The 21,031-nt window shown below is 38.6% G+C and overlaps 1 long non-coding RNA gene across 1 annotated transcript in view; it reads right to left on the reverse strand.

Annotated features, from left to right (window-relative positions):
* LOC116148635 (uncharacterized) overlaps positions 1-21,031 on the reverse strand; it is a 132,837-nt gene that overhangs the window by 18,724 nt on the left and 93,082 nt on the right. Inside the window, exon 2 of the long non-coding RNA XR_004132130.2 lies at positions 18,236-18,387. This is a non-coding gene — a long non-coding RNA (uncharacterized LOC116148635). The remainder of the gene's footprint in view (positions 1-18,235; positions 18,388-21,031) is intronic.

Below are 21,031 nucleotides of genomic sequence, written 5' to 3' on the forward strand. Positions count from 1 at the left end.
GTTTATCCTATAAAACTATATTGCCCCATACAAGAACCTTAGAACACTTAGCTAGAACTGTCCCTTTGAATTATAACTATTGTAGTATTTCAGTTGTGTTCTTATTTCTTCTGCGCAAATTAAACCAAATTATTATTATTATATGAAAATTTTTTAAATTACATATTTTGGTTACTATTTCATACATTCACTATGTCTTTTTGTATGTCAGATGAACCTTTTGTAAATCATTTCCTTCTTCCTGAAATGCATTCTTAAAAGTTCTACCAGCACAGGCTTCTTGGTGGGAAGTATTTTCATTATAAAATTATAAAATAAAATGTTTTCATTATAAAATAAAACATCTTTACTTTGCTCTCATTTTTGAAAGGTCATTATTCTGAATACTTGGTTATAAGTTGATAGCCATTTTCTATCAGCACTCTGAAATTACCACTCCCCTATCTTTTGGCTCCCCTTATGGCCGTTGAGAGGTCTGTTGTCAGTGTAATTGTCATTCTCTTCCAGGTGACCTTGCTTTTCTCTCCAGCTACTTTTGGAAAGCAGCCTTTGTCTTTGGTGTTCTGTAGTGCCACTGTGCTGTGTCTAGGTGTGGATTTCTTTTTATTTATCCTGCTTCAGAAATGTTAAATTTCCCGAATGTGAACTTATGTATTTTTATCAGTTATGGGAAATTCTCAGTAATTATGACTTCAGATTAACTTTATGATCTCCTTTTGGAACTCTGATTATTTATACACTAGAACTCATATTATCCTCTCTCTAAGATTCTATTTCATGTTTTGTATCTTCTTGTTTGTGCTGCATTCTTATTTTTCAGGTGTATCTTTCAGAGAACTATATTTATCTCTTTTTAATTGTATTTAATCTACTGTTTTATCCATTCATTGAGGGTTTTGTTCCACAATTATATTTTCTTTTCTGAACTTCCATTTTGTTCATTTTTAGATCTATGTAGTCATTCCAATTATTATGTGCAAGCTTCTATACATGTAGTATTTTATGTAAGCCTCATAACAACCCTAAAAAGTAGGATTTTAGAGATAGGATGCCTGAGGCTTGAGGAGGTTGAGTAATTTCCCAGGAGTCTGTAACTAGTAAATGGTGAAGCAAGTAACTGAACCAAAGTCTGCCTTAGTCTAACATCATACTCTTAACCACTAGATTTATTGCCTCCCATTTTGTACAGAAGTTTCCATCATTTTCTGCATTTCAGAAAAATGAGTGGAAAAATCTAAATGAAAGGAATGAAGTACTCAAGTTTTGTTGGTAATTTAGTAAGCTGAAAGCTACTTGAATTGTAGGGAACTATTACAAAAATACAAATAAGTAAGGGGTCTCCATGAACATGCATCTTTGTGGTAACTGACTGTTGTTTTATTAAAACACACATTCTCCTCTAGCCCAATAAAGCAAAAGCTGGACCAGTGGTTCCTCCCTCCTTTTTAGCAAGGTCTCTCTGCCCTTGGTTTGAGGAGTGAGGTGAGGATGAGGGCTTTAAACAATGTCAGCCCAGCCTGAGCATCTTATGGGAAACTTCAATCTCTGAAACAGATTGTTTCTTATAATACTCAAGACAGGGCACAGAAAGCCCTGAATTCTACTTTAAGACCTGAAAATGAGTCTGGCCAGTGGGCCTATTTATAAAGTAAAGCTTTTGATAAAAAGTATTTTTCAGCACATCTGGTTTGATTTAGCAAAGTCCACAGAAAAAGCGTATTTGCCTTAGAAGCCAGATCTCTAGGGGTTTGGGCATACTGCATTATCCATGAATATTATCTAGACATGACGAACACAATGTTCTTGCCTTTATTAGCTGCCTCAATCTCTAGTCATGAACATTTATTTTTGATGTGTCATTTCACTTTTCTGATGACTCACATTACTTTACACACTCTTTGGCAGGGAAGAGGCATGTCATTTTGCTGAAATGAGTTACAGCCAGACACCGAATCATCTCATAAAATACAGTACGCCATTGGAAAAGTCACCTGATCAATAGGCCTAAAATATCAAACAACTACAATGAAAAGTATGGGATGTTTACACTATAAATGAGCAAACAACCCTCATCCAGGGTAACTTTTCATCCTGCAGTCTCTTCAAGGGTTGAGAAGGAGCACCAAGTTTTCAGTTTCTCACCACTCACCTCCAACAGCTCACTCTATCTTAAAACAATAAATCACTTCCCATTGCTCAAATGCTGAACAACATGTTAGATTACAAAGAAATAGCTTGGAGTCAAAGAAAGCGGGTTTCCAAACCCACACAGATCATTCACTAGTTCTGACTTCAGCCAAGTTAGCTCCGTTCTCCCACCTTCTGCACCCTCATTTGTAAAACTTTACAGACTTATCACGTGTTTTGAAAGAGATAACAGATGAAGGGTGCTTAGCACAATATCTGCAGTGTTACTGAATTGTGGGAGCTGCTTTTATACTGGTTTCCTGTTACCCAGCCTTTCACAAATCCATGAGCAGGTGTCTCTCTCCATGCGTTACATTTACTCAACTCAATCAACACTTTATCTCTCTTTTTAGATTATCAATCATGAAATTGTGTGAAAGAGTGACACAGGACAAAAATCATGAGTCAGAACTCCTAATCATGTGTGTCCAAGAATGAGTCATTTGGCCATCTGGAATTTCACTTTCTCTATAATATGTGGGAATTGGAGATCATTCTGAAGGTTCCTTCCAGCTCTGATGTGCTATGATTTTGTGATTTGAACTTTCAAGAGAGTGAAAACCAGATGGAGGAACGGTTGGGTCCTGGTTACGCCTTAAAAACTAATATAAGCTGGTTAATGTCCAGTTTGTAAAATAAGCCTTTTTGATGAAAGATTCCCGTAGTCAGAGAAACTTATCAGATGGCACGCAGGCTGGGCCCACAGCAAGGGGATAAACCAGTGGGTGAAGAGAAAGAAAATTGTTCCAGATCTGATTGCGACTTCATGGAGAATCTTGTGGGCGTGTTGAAAAGGGAGGCAAGGTCTTTTGCAGACAAATTGAAGTTGTCCACAATGAAGGTTCATTGATATTTATAACAAAAGCTTAATATAAATGACAGGAAATGTTAAGAATGAGGACTGACAATAGTCTTAGGCTCCATTCTTTCATCATTATAATCAACAATAATCGTATTATTTGAGAAGCATCAATGGTCTTCAGTACTGACCGTATTTTATCACTGGCATGTTCACTAAACAGTGTTTATTCTTTAAGGTAAAGCATTTCACAAAGTGAACATAGCTACCCGTTGGATGAAGAGTGTTATCTTTAAGAGGAATCACGTTTTCTGAAACATTAGATCCACCCAGGACTGGGACCCATGAGGGAAAATGCTACACTATTTAAAAGCCATGTGGGTGGTGGAACTCTGAAACTCTGAGGACCTATTTCAGTTTTAGCATTCTGGAGACGTGATGACTTGCTAATGGGTACTTACAGCCTTGGGAATAATGTACTTAGCAGAGCACTGGAAGCCTAGTTTTATCTGTAAAATAAGGGATAGTAAGAGTATCTACTTTCTAGGATTGCTATAAGAATTAAATAAGATACAACTTCACATGTAATAGGCACTCAGTAAGTGTAAGCTATTATTAATAGAAATGATAATGTACTACCAAGGAGTACTTGGGAAATTTTCTGGAAATCAAAGTCCCCAAAAGATCTCATATTTAGGAGTCTATGTAAGATATTCGTCTTTCCTCAACCACATTAGGGTTTTTTTGGGGGGGGGGACAGATACTAAATTTAGGATATAGAGCAATATGCCTCTTGAGACAGTTCTGTGTATACTCTAGAATTAAGAATATTCTAAATAAATGTAAATTCTGACAATTCCATTTTGAGAGTCTATAATTTGGAAAGGATGGAGTAAGGACAGAGCGTGGTACTTGAAATTGTTGGAGAAATAAATAACAATAACGTGCTGAAATCTCTTAGGATCCCTGTATAGACTGTAAGGCAGGGAAGAGTGGTCCTGGCTCCTGATTGGCCATCTGAAGTTTAGGACACAAGTTGAGCCAAACTGTAAGGAAGGAGTTACCTACAGAAGGGGAGATACTTTGCCTGCTTCTGATTCAACCAAGGAACCAGCCCTAATAAAGAAATGGATATCCCTTTATGTTACAGCAACGTCACTGATTATGGAAGAGAATTATGTAATGGAAGCCCCCTCCTCTTTTGTTTTTTCCTACATAACCTTTCAGAACAGTTAGTTTACCACACTGAATTTGCTTCTGGAAATTCAGATAAACCTAGTAATCCTTTAGGAAATATTCAAACTGCAGAATAACAAGATTGGCTTACATCTGTCTTCAGAGTTGGAAAAAACATATTTGTAGGATGTTTGCTTCTTAAACAACTACTTAGACAATTTCATGACATTAGGTAATAATAGAGAGAAAACCATTACAGTTTGAATCAGGGATCAAACAGCAGAAAAGCGCTAATAAAATTTCATGTGAGTATACATGCATGGCCATGACTGAAGAAATTTTGTTTGAATCAACTCAAACTGGATTTGAATATAACAGAGTTGTTTCTTAAAATGACTTTTTAAAAATGCAAATTATGTGGTTCCCTTAGGTGCTAATTTTGTCATTTGTAGACTGGTTTTGTCTCATTTTTTTTTTTAAGGTTGAACTAGGCATCAACAAGAGATTAGCAAAACACCCCAAACTCTTCATTGCTTATTTGTCTCTGACTGCTTCAAGACCATCATCCTCATTCACCCTTTCTGGCTCCTCTGAACACAGTCAAGATTCTCCTGGATTCACAGAAGCAAAGATCCTCTCACCGTTGCTCTTGCACAGAAGTAAAAGTCTGTCTCTTCCCTTCAGGGACCACCCAAACAATAGTTTCCACCAAGCGCGACATGGAGACATTCACTCTTTTAATCTTTAAATGTCAACAGACAAATGGATGTGTGTTATCAAATTCTCTGTTAGGCTGGAACATTGTCTTTTACAAACTCTGAATCTATGATAAATATTATACCTTTGTGGAGTACAAGTTGGTATTTACTAGAAGAGCTTCTTCACAGACATTCAGTCATTGAGATTTTTATAGGTTGGCTTTCATTGTTTTGAAATAATTCAGTGGTTTCCTAGGGAGTCAGATATCCTAGACCATACCCTGTTGTTTTCCCTGTTATAGTAGAAAAAATCATCCTAAAAGACTACCTGATGTCTTTTTCAATTTCCAGTAGCTCTTACAGTCTCCTGGTTGGCCCATACGTAGCTCCCCACTCATAAAATTAATATCATTCATAGCTTCGAAGAGAAGGGAGGACCAAGCTTTCACAAAGAAACTCAGCTCTGAGTTTCAAAAGGAGTTTTTTCAGAGCCCATAAACAGATGATGGTCTGAAAGCTCAAAGGGCTTTTCCTTTGGAAGAGTCAAGCTTATGAGAGAGACATATTTGGGTCGGGGAAGAGGGTGTCTAAAAACATGGTTTCCCCGGGTTTATCTTAACACTGAGGCTGGAAATCTTTGGCCTATGGGTTCCATGTTTTTTCTGTACTTATTGCTGAAGTTCAGTGAATGGGCCAAGGAAAGCAGGTGGAGGGAGGCAGAGGAATGGTCTATAGTTTCCCTTAGCTTCAAGCAGTGAACCATGAATATGGTTGAATGTAGGCCTTTAAAAGAAGAGGAGGCTAATAAAAAATTAAATAATGCCATTTGCAGCAACATGGATGGACCTGGAGATTGTCCTTCTAAGTGAAGCCAGAAAGAGAAAGAAAAATGCCATATGATATCACTTATATGTGGAATCTAAAAAGAAAAGGACATGAATGAACTTATCTACAAAACAGAAACACTCACAGACATAGAGAACAAACTTATGGTTACCAGGGGTTAAAGAGGGTAGGATAAATTAGAAATTCGAATTGCACCTCTTGGGGAGTGACGGAAATGTTAGCTATCTTGATTGTGGTGGTGGTTTCAGGGGTGTATACATCTGTCAAAATTCATCAAATTGTACATTGGAAATATGTGTAGTTTACTGTACAGGAATCATACCACAATAAAGGTGTTAAAAAAAAAAAGATGAGGCTAAATAGGGAGGCAGAGTTCTGATGATGAAGTGTCCTTCATGCCATCCTAAGGAATTTGGATTTGATTCCAAAGGATGATAGAGATCCATTGAAAGATTTAATGTGAAAGAGAAGCATAAGCAGATCTTCTTTTAGCAAGATTTCTCTGGCAACAGCGAGGATAATTTATAAAGGGCGGTGGGTGTTGGGTTAAGAAGTTAGGAAGTGCAGTAATCCAGAAAAAGTATAAAGAAGCCCTAAATGAAGGCAATGCAACTGGAGGAGGAATCTGGCAGGACAGATTATTTAGGCATAATATCTGTGGGCTCCTGTCATTGAGGATGAAGGAGAAAGAAGGAAAAAGAAGGATTCCAGTGTTTCCAACTCAAGTACTGGCTGTCCCCCTCACAGAATGATGGAACTGAGGGCAGAAGGAGAAGTTGGCAGAGCAGCATTTGGTTGAAGATGGTATGAATTTTGGACATCTTAAATTTGAGAAGGCAGTTGAAAGGAGCTGAGAATTTAGAATTGGGACTCCTAATTTGGTGGCAGGTGAGGCCAACTACCTGGGTGAGATTTTCGCTTATATATGCTCTCCTGCTCTGAGTCAATAATGTTTCTATCTCTTTTTCTAGATAAGAAATTAGCTTAATGTTTTCATCCAGTATAATATGGCATACGTTTGGTAAAGTGATTTGAATTTCCTCAGGACACAGCAACCAGGTAAATATGCCCATATTTTCCAAAACAATTTAATGATTATCTCTGTGATTCATCACAAGTCCTCCTAAGGTAGGAAGAATGGATCTGTGTGTGTTTCAAGCATCCATACTATCCTGGCATGTCCAACCTTCACATTCTTGATTGAGTTCTGAGGAATAAGTTTTGAATGGGACTCAGAATCTACTTCATTTCACTTTATAGGTGAGGAAATTCGGACTGAACCTCCGTGCACCTCCAGAAGCTCATCGTCCAGCCAGGGCCTCCTGTTCTCTCTTCTCTGCCCACCTTCAGCTTAGCTATTTCCACTTCTAGTTCTTACAAAATTATGCATCTTCTTTATCCTTTTCTTTTTCCTCTCAATACTCCTTCAATCATTCTACAGAACAAGCTCTCAACCTAGGAGAAATTGGATGATGACAATTTGTGTCAGTACCATTTGATATCTTTACACTGAAAAGATGTCTCCTCTTAGGGTTAAGATAAGTAAATGTCTTACTTGCTATCCTTTAAACATTACAAAAGGAGCATTTTTAACTTACTATTTGTTATGGCAAGGCTTCATTTATGAATTCTTGCACCTTGAAGGAGTCTGATTGGTGTTTTTGTATCTACAACATGGTGTTGAAGTTGGGTCTGGATGATGTATAGTGGTACTGATCTATTTTTTATGCTTCATGTAGTAAATTTTTAAAAAGTTACACCTGCAGATTTTTATCTGTGTTCCATCAGCATAAACACTCCAGGATCAGCACTTTTCAGTTCTCCCATGAAAAGTGATGAGGTCTTGCAAGGGCTGGGGTCATATGATCTGTCTCAGTGCTGTCTTAAACGGTGCCAGAAGCTAGGGCATAAAGTGAATGCTATTTTGGCCACACTTTATTGAATTCCCTCTCCAGATGCTCCACATATTTCACAGCAGAATTAGCAACAGCAATCTTCGTGGAAGATCATAAATGTCCCAGCTCCTCTCTCAATCCCCAAACCAGTTCACAGCTCCTACTAGTTGAAGATGATGACAAACTTATTCCATCTGCCTGACTGTGCAAAAAAGCCATGTGCTAGAGGGCTCTGGGGTTCCGAGGTGGGCAAGAGGGGGTTGGGGGAGCATCGTGGGAATGCAGCAAGTTTGGCTGAAGTCTGAGACTTTTCCTTGCTCCACATTCTGTATGTTTTATAGGGCCTAAGAGGGCAGCCAGTAGCCCTCCACCAGGCTTCATACCCTGAGCCCCAAGCTGGACTTGTCATTTTCATTCCAAACTCACACAACCCTCCCGCAAAGCCTTTGCCTCCTGATCCTTTTTGGCAGGTGATTTGCATAGCCAAACATTTCTTGAAAACTCTCTCTGGGGGGAGCTTACCTGGGAATCTCCATGGTGTCATCGGAAATAAAGCGACCAGGGTTTTAGTTTTCATTCAAAATTGCAATCTAGCTCTGCAGTTCCGTCGAAGTGATGGTAATGCACAGTAATATTCATAAGAGCCCATGCCTCGTGGGAAGGTATATTTAGACCTTTTTTTTTCTTTCCGTGCAGCTATTCTGGGTGTGTGGATCAGTCTCCTTAGCATGGCAGCCCCTCAAACATAGTAAATGACTGTCAGCAAATACATGCCAAAGTCAAACTAAAAATTTTCATTTTTTTGCTACAAGAGAGGGACAAAGCACACACCTGAACTCCAGGACTCTGCAGTGGTCCTTGTTACAGGTTACCTAGGTGGCCGACGTGACCTGGTGATAGCTTTCAGAGTTATTTCTCCAATATTTATTTTCCTGGTCAAGCTCTATGAACACTCTGAGTAGAGCCACGTCCATCACCACGTCCATCAATAATTTAATGACTCCAGGATACGATTTGTCTGTCTAACACCTGCCGTCTGAAGAATCAGAAGTTCTAGGAAATTCCTTTATGTGAATGATTTTATGAATTTCATGCCATGTATTTTTTAAACCTTGTGTTTCTTTAATTATTAGTGTCTTGGTGTTTAGACTTTTGGAATTATAATTTTTGGCCAAGAGAGTTAGGTTATCTAATTATTTGTAAGTAGTGTGTCCACTAATTTCTCCCAGTTATTTAGGCTACTGACTAGAATGGTCATCAAATCTTGGACTATAACCCTGATGAAAACAGTCATGTGGAAAGTTTTGAGGAATTTAAACAACAAATTCAGCTCACTTCATGTTTGATCCAGTGGATTAAATGATTTAAGGTGCTGATAGAAATGAATTTATGGGAAAACAGTCACTGTTGTGGCTTCAAGTTGAGTCGCATTGCTTTTCATCTTATTTTGGGTTATTTATTTGAAAGTTCCAACTCCTAGGCTTTATTTAATTATAGGGGAAACATGGTCTGCAGCCCTTAAAACTCTATAAGAAAATCATAGATTCTTTGGCCTGGAAGTTATTTTGAGAAACTGCCCAGACCATAAAGTGCCTTCAGTAGAAACAGACTTATATTGGTTTACACGCTTTTATTTTAAGCCCCAAGAAAGGACAATTTCACAGCTACGTCCAATGCCTATACCATGCTTCCTGTTCTACATGCAGGATGGTGTGTTTCTTCTACTTTAAGGCTTCCGCTTTCCATCCGGTACCTACAACCGTAGACACACACACACACACACGTGTGCATGCACTGCCATCCACAGTTGTAGCCCATTCCCCGCATTTTCGTCCTTTACAGAAACCTTTGCCTAGAACACTGACTTGACAGCAGTTAATACATACTTAATTTCTTACCCAGCCTCCTCCTTCGGCTGGAGTGCTGAGGATGTGAATAGTGAGCGGTGGGGGTGGAGTGAGGGCCCTGTTATCATGCAAGCAATTGCTAACTGTGGACCTCTGACTTCGTAATTTGTTCTTTATGGACTCGCCTGCAGCCAATAAGCAAAATCAATAGTCTTGGCTGAAAAGTAAGCAAGTGCCAGTGTGTTATGTGACAGGTGAAGATACATGTGCTTACTGGGGGTCAGGGGCCACATCAAATTTCTCTCTGACTTCTTATCAAAAAGCTCAAGCCATTGAGGGAGCATTCGTCACTGGAAAATGTTGCAGCGGGACTAAGAAAGGCTGCCGCTCTTCTTTTCTCATTTAACGATGTTTGTTTTCAACAGCCTGTTCAATAATGTCACTGAGAAGAAATTATGTGAGAAGAATAAAGTGCTTAGAGTCTATTTATTTATTCATTCATTCATTTCTGTAGCATAACACTAGCTGTTGCTTTCTCATGTATATTAATACAGCTGCGGTTGTCCCAACATTTGTTTGTTCTATTCCTTTCCAAGAAACAGGTAAGTCTCCTTCTATTGCCATGGAATTGATTGCCCGTAGTTTAAGTCAGAGGGAAAGTTATGTGTGCTTGATGGGAGACATACATATCTCTAAGCCAACATTATGGTGGGATGTAAATCTGCACAATAATTCGGCTTCTGATAAGATGCCAAGAACCTCTTCCGTTTTCTCGGCAGAACCATCAGACGTCAGGCAGTTTTGCAGAAGGATATGAAATAAAAGACTAAATGAGTGAAAGTGGATTCAAAAGAACTAAAATAAAATGGGCTTTTAATCTCTGCTATTTTATCACTGCGTTTCTCCACTTGGCTTCTCCCCCTGCAGTTTGTTTTGAATGATCAACTCAGAAAAAAGGGACTCACTCTGAAGCAGAATCTCTTCACCTGGGATCAAACTGAAACAAGTAAATGAGGAGGGAATTTTCTGTTGCTTTTCTTTTTCGGGGTATTTTGCCAGAACCTGCGAACAACCACGAACCTACGAATCCAGCAGGAGCCAGGCGGGGCTGCGAGGGGAGGAGAGCGCTGTGCGGCCGCCCCGTGGCTGCGGGCGGCAGGGTCTGAACGTGGTTCCGTGGGCGTGCAGCCTGCTACTTTGACTTGGAAATTCTTCTAGAGGAAACATGAAATTTAGGACATGTTTGTGTCAAAGATAGCTTGTCTTTAGCGGTTCCTGTGGCTCCTAGCAGTAAATTTGCTTTTGTTTTTGTTTAAGCATCAGCAGCAGTCTGTGTTTTTGCAGTTGTGCCATCCCGAGGGCAAACACATACACTTTGTTAAGAACCAGCGTAAAAACTGGGGTGACGACCAGCAAAAACCAGTATCGCGACTGCTCTGAAATCTTTTGAAAAATCAAAAATCTATGGCATCAGCATTGATGATAGGATTATAGGTCATCTCATTACATGAACCCATTACAAATGAAAACTCCTGCCGGCTATGAGGACGCACAGACCCCAGCTAATATTCTGCTCATTTGCTGTTATATTTAACATCACAGCCTTCCAGTGTGCCGGGGTGATTTGGGCAGTTATGTTGGAGTTCACTGGGCCTCATGCATTTCTTTCTAAGTAGAGTGTAAATTCCTCGAGGGAAGGGATCGTGTCTTACATTTGTTTGTATCCCCTTGTTACAGCGATAGATTCAGTTTTATATGAGCAAAATCTGAACCTGAATTTGAGACTGACCTCTGAATTTGAGGCACACAAATGTATCTGCTGTATCTATACATAAAATACATATATGAGATACATAAAGCTATGCCAAAGTAAGATAGCTGGTTTCTGAACTAGGAAAAGCTGCATATATAAGTGTCACTTCCATTAGTGCATTATCATGCTTATTCTGTATTTATGTTGATTATGAGAGTAGGACGTGGGACAGAAGTCTTTCCTCCAAGGGAATTCAACGCCCATTCCAGTAAGTTTCCCCACTACACAGCCACGGAGGCATTACAGAAGGACAAAAACTCTTCTGATTTAGAGACACATAAACTGCCAGAGAGACTATAAATCTACACTATCCACTGTGGCAGCCACACGTGGCTACTAAGCATTAGAAACATGGTCAGTAAGAACGGATACTCCATCGAAGTGGAGAATACACACCAGAGTCTGAAGGCAGTATGAGAAACACGGTGTTCAATAACTCATTCATTATTATTTTATTGATTAGATGTTGAAATGACAACATGTGGGATATGTTGCATAAAACACACATCATTAATATTAATTTCATTTTTCTTTTTAACATTTTGAAATCTGGTTCCTAGAAAATTTAAGGTTTCATTTGTGGTTCACATTAAATTTCTATTGGGCAGAGTAACTACCCCAAAGCTACAATGAGGTATCACCTCACACCGGTCAGAATGGCCATCATTAAAAGGTCCACAAATGATAAATGCTGGAGAGGATGTGGAGAAAAGGGAACCCTCCTATACTGCCGGTGGTAACATAGTTTGTTGCAGCCACTATGGAAAACAGTATGGAAGTTTCTCAAAAGAACTAAAAATTGAGTTATCACATGATCCAGCAATCCCACCCCAGGCATACATCTGGAGGGAACTCTAATTCAAAGATACATGAACCCCAATGTTCATAGCAGCACTATATACAATAGCCAAGACACAGAAACAACCTAAATTCCACTGACAGATGACTGGATCAAGAAGAGGGAGGGTATATTTATACAGTGGAATACTACTTGGCCATAAAAAAGAATGAAATAATGCCATTTGCAACAACATGGAATGACTAGAGATAATCATACTATATGAAGTAAATTAGAGAAAATATCACATAATATCACTTGTATATGGAATCTAAAAAATTGAGATAAATGAAATTAGTTACAAAACAGAAACAGACTCACAGACATAGAAAACAAACTTATGATTATTAAAGGGGAAGAAGGAATGGGAGGGTTAAATTAGGAATTTGGGATTAGCAGATACAAACTGATAAATATAAAATAGATAAACAACAAGGACCTACTCTATAGCACAGGGGACTATATTCAATACTTTGTAATCTTATAATGAAAAATAATATGAAGAAGAATATGTATATATATGTATGCCTGAATCACTGTTCTGTACACCAGAAACTAACACAACTTTGTAAATCAACTATACTTCAGTGAAAAAAAGAATGACTACCCAAGTTAACATAGTTGTCAGAACTAAATCGTTACCACAGATCCACTTGACCATTTCTATAAATATCATCTCCTGCTCATGGGCTTTAGGTATAAGATTGTCACATTTTTATACATTTTTCCCTTCAAAAAGACATGGAAATGAACAACTACATGTGGCTAACTATGTCATTTTCATTATGCTTTTTACAAAATGAGTTTATAAACCAAATCAAGAGCTTTGTTTGACTTGGTGTCTTGAGTTTTGAGATACAAAAAAAAAAAATAGATTCACACTAGCGATTTGCAGCCTTATTCAGTGACAGATAGAAACCATCTGCAGGTTTTTCTCAGATTAGTTATATACTCTCACCCTCACCTCCTCCTCCTCTGGCCTTCTTGTCATTCCTTCGTCGTTAACCCCAATATCACTACACCCTCAGGTTCATCCAAATGCTCTAAATCTGTGTTTCATGTTTGTACACTTTCACAACTCTAAAATCGGGTTGCAGCTTCTGACCACTGACATCATAGGTACAACGACACCGTTTAATTGACAACTTTCGTTCTTTCTTAGAGATAGGCAAATCATACTCCCATCTCCAGCTGATGGTATTTTAGATTTGATCAGATGTGGTGAGTCACACAGGGCAGCTTTATCCATCTGGCTTTCGAGGCCCCACCCTGTCCACAGTGAGCTGTAAAGCATGGGTGGCACAGCTTGGTGATCTGCTCTCGCACTGTCTCAGTGCTGCTGCTGTAGTCCCAGCACCGGCATCTCGGGGAACCACGGATCTCACCGTGGGGGCACCCTGACCAACGATGTCAATCTGATCCATCCACAAAACAGCCAGTGAACCAATAACAATTTTGACTTAGTACAAATAATTGTTAGGCACTGAGCTGGCCATAAGAAATGTGGAAGACAGTCCTTTTTTCAAGGAATTTAGAGCTTGCCTTTCACAGTGCATTGGGTTTGTCCAGCATTTCCCTGACAATCAAATACTGTGTCCCTTCTGTCCATCTAGACACTCCGAAGGGAAGCATTGCTCAGGAAGAAGCTGACTGCTACCTCCGTGCAGGGGCAAGATCGTCTGCTGAGCACACTGGAGGACAAAGTGCCTTTTGGTTAGAAGTGGACACTGCAGGCCCAGGCCTGGGGCAGTGATGGAACTTGAAAGCGAGAGCACAGGCTACACAGGAGGGAATGAGTCCTCATTTTTGACTTAATTAAGGCCTTAGTTAAGGAGGACCAAAATTTCTCCTTAATTCCACACCAGCTGAGGACAGCAATTTCAGTCACTTTTATGACACTGACCCAAGGTGCAAAAACAGGGGGCAAAGCCTGACAGTATAAGGACCCTGTGTTATCCGGGTCACTCGCGGCCCTGGGCCAGGAGAACATTGCTATTTCATTGCTGAAGTTATCTCCTGACCCTAACCTAGCTGCTGGACGGGGACCCCTCAACCCGCTGCGTTCCTTGGGGGGCCATTTGGAGGAAGATGAGAGCTCACACTCACAGACCTGGAGCTTGGAGCTGGAACTGGAAGCACCCAGGGAACGCAGACATCCTATCGCCAGAACGAGAAGGCCCCGCATGCGGCGTCCATTCATGAGCGACAGGAGGGGCCCTGCCTCCTTCTCAGGAGAGGTTTTCTCTTGGTCCTGTCACAGGGGATTTTCCATTGGAGAGTCCTTTGGGTTGAGATATGTTCACCTCTAGCCTGCAAATGTGCTTAGTAGCTATGACATTAAACTCTCATCGGTCACCCATACCTTAAAGTTAAGTACTTAATAATTTTTTCCACCATTATTTATTTGAGCCACAAGTATAGGTCACACTCTGTGCAAGGCACTGGGAAGATACTGGGAAACAAAAGCAGATAGAGCTCCTAATCTCGCTGAGTTTATCGCCTCATAGTAGAAGCAGATATTAATAGAAAAAAACCTTTGCAACAGTGAATGCATAGCATACACTGAGATAAATAAAAAAGACCGTCGTCTTAAGCACTAGTCACGTGTAATCAGTAACAAAGGGACTTGAAACTAAACTAAGAGGTCGAGGATGGAAAGCTTCTTTGAGGAGATGACCCTTGACCTATATCTGAAGTAAGAATAAATATGCAGAAATTAACTAAGTAAAGAAGGAAGGTGTCTGGGCCTAGATTTGAGCCTTCTTAGAGACGATTTTGTTTGATAGGATTTCTTACGGAAAAACCAAGGAGGATGGTATATCTGCTGGAACATGAAGATCTCTTTGGTAGAGAGATTTCTTCTGGTATGTTTGTGAAATGAACTTTTACATATTTATACAATTTAATATTTAACTGTAGGTAGTGGATAGAATTTAACTAAGGGGGTAGAGAGTAGGTAAAGCTCAGACAATTGAAATCTACAGGTAAGACGTACACTTATTTTAGAAAATACTTCACTTTAATCTCTGAACCAGAATTTTTCTGGAGCATATAAAATTAGTGTGTGTGTGTGTATGTGTGTGTATCCATTTCTAGTACAGAGGCTGCTGAAATAAGATATGACTGGTCAGGGGGAAAGATAAAAGAGGATAAAAGCCCAGAAGAGAAAGGATGTAAGGGTTTAGACAAGCCATGCTCAATGGTGGTGGGAGAAATCAAAGTGAGAGGAGAAGGGAAAATACGATATTCCACGTCACTAATGGTTGGACAGTATAAGACTTTCCAAATGATGGAAAGTGAGACCACTGAGTCACTGGTGCTGTATGCATCTTCTAAATAGGGTAGCATGCACAGACTTGTTTTTTTCCCTAAATGAATTGAATTGATCTAAATCGTGTATTCCAAGAATGTTTCATCTGACATGCCAAGTCCTGTAGATCAAAAGCACATACTTAAGAACTACATTTAAGATATGGAAACCACATCTGGGCTTAGCAGGAAAGGGCACCCATACTGGTGAGCAAAGCCTGCCACATACAAGGGAATTTGCTGTCCCTGCTCTAAATAATCTCATTCACCTGCATTTCATATGCTTTCCTCTTCCCTTGGGTCACCTAGAGCGACAGCAAGAGACAAAGAAAAGGAAACCAGTTTTTTTAGACTTTTAAAAGTTGTTATTATTAAAGACCCAGTGTTAACTCATCAGGATTGCTTTTCTTTTAATGATTTTAGAGAAGAAATAAAATCAGCAGACAACAGAGGCGATTTCCTTAGCATAAAGTTGAATGTTCTAAAGAAATTTGCATTTCCAGTGGTGGGAAGTGTCAGGTCTTTTTTGGATTCAGATCCCCTTAGGCCACACCAGGGCAAGAAGGTAATGTTTATAACTTCTGAATCCCTGAACCAGTGAATAAAAGATATCAGTGTTACTTAGCTGAGATGTGAATAAATATTCATAACAATGGCACATGCATAGCTAACTGAATGACTTTTGTTAATATTAAACTAGGTATTCATGGACATGTGCCTTTTTCTATAATGAAAATATTGCCTTGGGCTACTTTTGTTTTTCTTGTCTAGAACAATTTATGTGCTTTCAGTGAAATGACTATAAACTCCTATTCTCATGACAAAAGAATTCACCATTAATTTGAGGAAAGAATTTCTTTATTCCCTTTGTGGTATACTTTATTGAAAAAGCAAGCCCTAAACCTATCTTGAAACTTTTTCTGCATGCATTATATTTAATTTCAACAACACATTCAACGTCTATAAATAGAGATTTCTAGAATTATTAGAACCAGATGTATTGTTATCAAGTTCATGAGAGATTTTTGTTTGGATTAATTTCAAAAGTAATAAAAACAAAGCAATACAAAATACAAAATAAGATCCCTATGTGGCTGTTTGTGTGAAGTTTGAACCTAATATTTTCCTTACTTCCTCAGTCTTTGGTTTCCCATCTTTTTTCTGTCTTTCTCTCCTTTATTTCTTTAGGTGCATAACAATGGATATTTGTTATTCATTGGCTGCTTCGCATTTATTCTTTCTTCGTATCAGCACCCTGACTTTCTTTTGGAAAATAAGCTCATCTTTACTGGTTTAGTCCTAATTCTGCCTCCCACTGAGAAGTCTGGGAACCTGTGTAATTCTCTGAATATAGGGGTATATAAAATTCATAGTATGATCCAAGTGTTCCTCCAATTCACAATCACACTGTAGTGATGGTAATTGAATTGAACGGAACTTGAAGCAGCTGAAGTAACTAGACTTATCCTGTCAGAGCCTCAGTGTCACTCATTTGTTGTTTTCAGGGCTGAGAAAACCAAGAGATAATCTATAAAGATCCAAAAATATACACAGGGATTGGTTGTTTTATAACCTGCTACCTGGGGCTTGCTCACAAAACTTATTCTAGGACAGTAACTTGGCTGGTGATCAAAAATCTTCTGTACAAACTCAAATTGGGAATCCTGACCCAATTCAGGATGTTCTGAGTCACCAGGTCGGGGGTGGAATCAGTACTAATAAATGTGTGTAATCTAAAGAAAGAAGCACTATAGTAGGGAACCCAAAATGAGATGATTTTGGCAACCCAGAGGAGAAATGTTGAAGTCCCAAATTAAGGCAATAATAATAGGAAATGAATAAAAAGGTATGGAATGGAAGTATATTTAAGAGGTAAAATAAGCCAGCCATGCTAATGATTAATTTAATGGAGTTGAAATAAATAGTGTCAAGTGTGAACACTAAGTTTTTAGCTTATATAACTGGATAAATAGTTTCTCATTGTTAAGACAGAAAATACTGGAGGAAGAGGAACTTTAGAAAGAGATATGTTTGGACTTATTGGAAGTTTTTGTGTGATATCCAGGAAAAATATTCAGCATGGAAACATGGTCTGGAGCTCAGGTTAAAGATAATTTCTAGAGATACAAATTTGAGCACCAAGTACATACAGATGGTGGTTCTTATGGTGGGAAGGATAAGATCATTCAAAGAAGGTTTGGAAGAGGAAGAGTGTTGAGTCAAGATTAACCGTCTAGGAACAGTAATACTTAAGGAGCATGAGAAGACACCTGAGAAGAAATCTGAGACAAAATGTCCAGAAGAGGTGGAAGAAGAAGAGGCAAGTATAGACAAAGGGGAAAAGGATGCTATGAAAGATGAAGCAGTCACCTGTATCAGCCACAGGGAAGGTGCATTAATATAAAGACTGAAAAATGCAGGGTGAGTTTGCAGAAAAGCTCCATATATCTTTGACCAAGATGGTCAAGTGAAATTTTGGAAATAAACTTAGGGTAGAAGTGTGTTGAATAGGCAAGTCTTCCAAGAATCATCAGGTATTTTATTCAGTTCAGATCCTCCATCCCATGTACAGGACAATCCTGGGTTCACAAAATGCCAAACGTCTAAATCCAAAGTTATTATTCAGTCAGATACTGTCCTACAAGTTTCAATTCTATGGCAGATATTTAGCTCCTCACCAAAAATCTGTGCTCCCCTTTCATGGTTGTTTCTGGTTGATAGCTGTGAAGCTACAGACATTTCCAGCAGCCTTTGTATTTAAGTATGATCAGAAGACTAGATCTCACCAATGTAATGAGAGTAGAAGTGATATTAGTCACTTACTTACTTTTAAGAGGCAGAATTCTCCACTCTTTCTTTTTGTTTTTATCAGCTATGTGCAGAGGACTCCGAAGCCCAAGGTCACAGCAGATCACAAAATGGAAAGAGTCTGTGTATCCGGATCATTCAAGCAGAAAGCCACCAGCAAACCACGAACATCTGCAGTGGGTTATTATGTGTTAAGTTACTGAAATGTCAGTGTTTATTTGTCTTAATAGCTTTAAAATGAACCATATCTGAGTATGACATGGACCAAACTTGTAGGTGTATATATACATCCATATATATATATATATCATAGAAATATATGTTGTAACATTTATTTGATACAATCTGAGACATTGTGGTCCATCTTCCAATTCACTGTTTACAGACTTTACTAAGTTAAAGTTCAGTGATGCTATTCAAAGGTAACAAGTTGTGTTAAGCACTAAATCAACTAATCAATTAATTCAATTCAGAAAGCAAATTAAGATCATCTGGTAAGTAAAATGCTACTCTTTCTACTAGATGATTAAACCTTAACGATTCATCAATTATTATTTTCCTTGTGGGTTACATTAAGATATTTTCAATTCATTATTTCTACTCAGATAATTGGTAGTATGCCTATGAACCAAAAGAATAGAAATAAAGATGCTATGTTCTTTTTTCTTAAATGCCATGTTAAAAAGTAATGTAAGTTTTTGTTCTGAAGCCACAGCGGCTATCAGGGGTCTCCTCTGTAAGTGTGACTGAGGGGTGCGTGGGGCTAAAATCCTCTTCTGCTCCACTTACAAAGTATAGGCCCGGGCAGAGACTGCATCCATGCAGAAGAAGGGAACATCTTTTACTAATTTGTACAAAAGTAACTTGTGGGGTAGCAATGACCCTTAATGAGAACATTCCCCCTGAATCCTGGAACTCATTTCATACAAATACATTGAAAGTTACATTTTCATTTTTAATGGTTTCATGAATTTGATTAATAGACATGTCAAATTACTTTCAAATATTTGTTCTTACGGATAACACTGCATTGAATAGCCTTCTACATATGTGTGAAGACTGCTCTAGCATAAATTCATCAAACTGGAATGGCTGCATCAAGAGCCAGTGTATCTGCAATTTTCACAGATACTATAAAGTCACACTTTATAAATGCTGGGCTAACTTACAGTCCCTCCAGAAATATATGAAAGTGTCTGTTTACTCTCACCTCCAACAACTAATGTGCTATCTGACTTTCGATCTTTGCTAATTTGATAGGTGAACAGCCCCCTGTCAGGTAGTTTCATTTTGAATTACACTTATTATGAGAGAAGGATCTTCTCAAATGTTTGAAAACCAATTTACATATTTTTCAATGAACTATCTTTTTATTTGTATGATAAGCCTTTGTACATTGTTTCATTTTCAATATTTCTTTATCCATATCTTTTAAGTGTGTGTTTAGTATATTTATCAAATTGCTGGATTTTATATTTTGATATAACTTGATAGTCTTTCTCTTTTAGTAGGAAAGCTTATACCATTTATATTTATTGATATGAAATATACCTTTCGATTATGTGTTGCCTTTCTCTTATTCTTATTTTTACACTTTTCCCAATCTTTCATTGTATTATTTTTTTCTTTGCTCTTGTTAAATACAAGTTTTCTTCTGCATGTTTATATTCTATTTTTAATCTAGTGATATAATTTATAACTAAAATTTATAAAATATAATAAATCTTCTGTTTCTTTAGGTAGTACCTACTGTCTCCCTACTTCAAGAAATGGCAAAATTAGTATATTTGTATTTCTTCCCACCTCCCATCCTCCCCCCACTTAATTTTAGCTACTCATATTATTATTAGGTTTTCTAGAGCTCTCTTGTGTTTCTGTAAATATGTGTAAATATACACTATGTAATTTGTCAGACTTAGATCTTCTGACACCCACTTTTCCCCTTCCCACACTGTAACGGGTAGGAATACACTGCCTTCCTGCTTCTCATCCCTTCCCACCTCACTGTTATGTATTGTATTATACTTTTATTGGAGTGATTTCAGAAAGGAGGAGAGAGAAAAGCTACTTTACTCTCCTATTTTATAACTGGAAGTCTCAGTTCATCTCTGTCTACTCCACAGTGCTAGCTGCATTACTCTGTATGGAGTGGTTACTCACTAGATCTAAAATATTGAGCTCGACTTGTCCATAATTGAACTGGCCTGGAAGAATGATTGAATCTGTTTGAACATATACACTCAGTTATAGGCAACATTCCACAATTAAAGGCCTTCCCTACAAGGCAGAGCATTTACCCCTGAGCTTCTCACATGGTGCAGGGTAGACCAGTGCTCCTACTCCCTGCAGGCAGACAGATCTCAAATGTGACCCCCAGCAGGAGCTGATATATGCAGTCCCAGATCCTCCTTCAAAGTCATCAGTCACACAATGCTGGGGAGAAACGAGGCAGTACCTAAGAGAGGCCACTTTTTTTTTCTAAAAAATCGTTCTCCATATGGAAGGAAACATCAGGAGACGCTGATGTGTCACATTCGCCTCCCCTCCCCCTCCCCCATGTTAGTATCTCACTGGCTTCATGTGGTTCCTGTAATACTGCCTAGATAAAACAAACTATAATTAACCACAATAAATAATTCTAGAAGGAAGGTAATTATATGAGGATCCACTACCCTATTATCACTCCTCTTGGTCTTTGAGATTGTGACAGGCAAAACAATGACTCCCAAAGATTTCCACACCATGCCTTAATCCCTGGAACGTTGGACTTTGTTACAACAAAAGGGTCTTTGCAGATGCGATTAAGTTTATAGAC

The sequence above is a fragment of the Camelus dromedarius genome, chromosome 21, assembly GCF_036321535.1.
Source record: "Camelus dromedarius isolate mCamDro1 chromosome 21, mCamDro1.pat, whole genome shotgun sequence".
In the NCBI taxonomy this organism is placed as follows: domain Eukaryota; kingdom Metazoa; phylum Chordata; class Mammalia; order Artiodactyla; family Camelidae; genus Camelus; species Camelus dromedarius.